Genomic DNA, 2,619 nt, shown 5'->3' with positions numbered 1-2,619 from the left:
TCCAGGTAACGCCTCCAGATGTCCATCTCAACCAAATAAATGTTATGTAGGGGATCGTAAATAAGACATTCTTCCAAATAAGCCATAAATAAGTCGGCATATATTGGGGCAAAGGAGGCTCCCATGGCTGTACCTCTCAATTGCCAATAACAATCACCCTGAAAGAAAAAAACATTCTTGTTGAGGACATGCTCCGACATACATACTAATAAGGTGTTAAATCCTGGTGGATAGAGTTCAGCTTTTTTAAGCCAATAATCTAAAGCTTGCAAACCAGCCCAGTGTGGGATACTAGTGTACAAGGATTTCACATCTAAAGTACACATAAGCCAATCTAGATCGAGTTAGGTATCAGCAATGATGTTAAGAAATTCAGTTGTATCCTGTATACGGGCTCTAACCATGGGCAACAATGGCTTCAGGTATTGCGTTAAAAATACAGATAGAGGTTCTGTAAGAGATCCATGACCCGACACAATGGGTCTACCTGGGGGATGAGTAATGGATTTGTGAATTTTGGGTAACAGATATAAAATCTGTTTCTGGGGGTCACTGACTTGAAGATGTTGGACCGTCTTTTGTGAAATAATACCTTCCTGTAAGGCCTCATTCAGAAACTGGTCAATATCCTGTTTAAATCGAAGAGTGGGATCCAACCCCATGTGCATGTAGCAGTTGGTGTCTAACAATTGTTTAAGTCCTTCCTGTACATAATAATCAGTGTTGAGAACCACTACTGCTACCCCTTTATCAGCTTGAAGGATAATGATTTTATGGTTCTGTCTTAATTCAGAAAGTGCTTGTCTCTCCATAGAGGTCATGTTGTCCTGGGCTATGTTGGTATCAAACTGGGGAAAATGTAGGTCCTTCAATACTGCTTGTTGGAAGATCCCTACATGTTTATTCATGGGGGGTTGAAATGTTGATTTTCTAAAAATAAAGTCAGCAGATCTTTGAGTAGAAGAATGATCCTGATCAGAGAAAAAGATTTTTAAATTAAGTTTTCTACAAAATTCAATCACATCAACAGAAACTGAATAATGGTCAGAGAAAAAACTAGGGTGGTGCATGGCCATTCTTAGTTGGTGGAGCGATTTGTCTGATTAATTCTGATAACAAACGCGACTCCACCATGCTAACTAGTTATGCAGCCCAGTGAGGTCGTCTCCAACTTCTTAGTGGGACAAGTGGCTTTCAACCACATGAAATTGAGCAATAACAGGTCTGTGATGCCCTTAGATGTCCGGGGCTGCACGCGTGCTACACTGAATGGATCAACATGTGTCAACTCTTGGCTGACAGGTCCGGGTAATCTGCTGAACCCCATTCGTGATAGGGACTGGAGATTGCAATTATTCCCCATGAACGAGGATTTCCCAGTAAGTGCAGGTCATAAGCTCACGTTGATTAAGTCCCTGCTCTTTGTACACACTACCTGTCTCTACTACCATTTGGATGGTTTAGTGAGGTCCTCGGATCGGCCCCACTGGAGCTGGTCAAAGCCCCGGTGGTGTGCCGAGAAGACGATAAAACTTGACTATCTAGAGGAAGTAAAAGTAGTAACAAGGCTTCCATAGGTAAACCTGCAGAAGGATCATTAATGCCAAGGGTCCTGGGATGGTGCTGTCCGTGGGTACCAGGGCATCTCCTCGCTCTGCCACCCTGACCCTCTATGTCTCTCTCTCTCTCTCTCTTTGTCTCTCTCTGACTCTTATCTCTCTGTGTGCCCTGGTGGAGGCCAGCGGGACTGAGACCATGGCTCCCGGGGGGGGGAGAGAGTGAGGGGAGTGAGAGGAGGGGTGGTGTCTGTCCCCCCCTTGCCTCATAGTGGCAGGAGAGATGGGGTCTGTCCATGTGGTGGGAGGTGTAGGTGCTCCTCTGCTGCCATGAGGGGATGGTGGTGGAGGGTGCAGCTGGCCCAATGGTGCGATCCACCATGCACCCCAGACATGGCTGGCTCCCCGTGTGGTAGGGGGAGGGAAAGGGTGCTGTCCCAGCAGGAGGGTGGTGGCCTCCCCTCTGGCTATGCAGGTCCATCCCTGGGGGTGGCACACCGTAGTCATCTCCCCTCGATGTCGGTCGTGGGAACCTGTGGAGGATGCCCCCCTCCATGTGGGGAGTAGGTTCAAAGACCTGGAAGGTCGCCGGTGTAGCCACTCGCCGGCCACTGCAGGACTCCTTGCTGTCTTGCGGTGTGGGGCCAGTAACCCCGGTCTGGGCACCCACTACAACACCTTTGAAACCTCACATGCTCATCTTGAGGTGCGATGTCAAATGGACAGTGGTGCCCCAGCGAATGAGAACTTTATGACTCTGAGCAGTGGATCACTCGGCTCGTAGGTCGATGAAGAATGCAGCTAGCTGTGAGAACTAATGTGAATTGCAGGACACATTGATCATCAACACTTCGAACACACTTTGCGGCCCCGGGTTACTCCCGGGGCTACGCCTGTTTGAGGGTCGTTGTGCCTTCCATCACCCCCGGGGGTGTCTGGCCCCCTTTGAGGGTGTGGCTGGGAAGTCGAGGGAGTATGCTGCTGGCCCCCAGTCCCCCCCAGGGAGAGATGCGGATGGAGGAGAAGAGTCTCCTGCTGCTCCGAGCTGGAAAGCCCATCTGAG

General features: G+C 49.2%; 1 non-coding gene across 1 annotated transcript; it reads left to right on the top strand.

Annotated features, from left to right (window-relative positions):
• Positions 1-2,309: 2,309 nt before the first annotated feature.
• LOC122788516 lies at positions 2,310-2,463 on the top strand. The gene has a single exon (XR_006362711.1). It is a non-coding gene; the product is annotated as a 5.8S ribosomal RNA (ribosomal RNA).
• Positions 2,464-2,619: the final 156 nt, after the last annotated feature.

The sequence above is a fragment of the Protopterus annectens genome, chromosome 13.part0 (genome assembly GCF_019279795.1).
Source record: "Protopterus annectens isolate FY-2018-M chromosome 13.part0, PAN1.0, whole genome shotgun sequence".
NCBI classification, from domain to species: domain Eukaryota; kingdom Metazoa; phylum Chordata; order Ceratodontiformes; family Protopteridae; genus Protopterus; species Protopterus annectens.
This window is presented reverse-complemented; position numbering and strand designations above follow the sequence as displayed.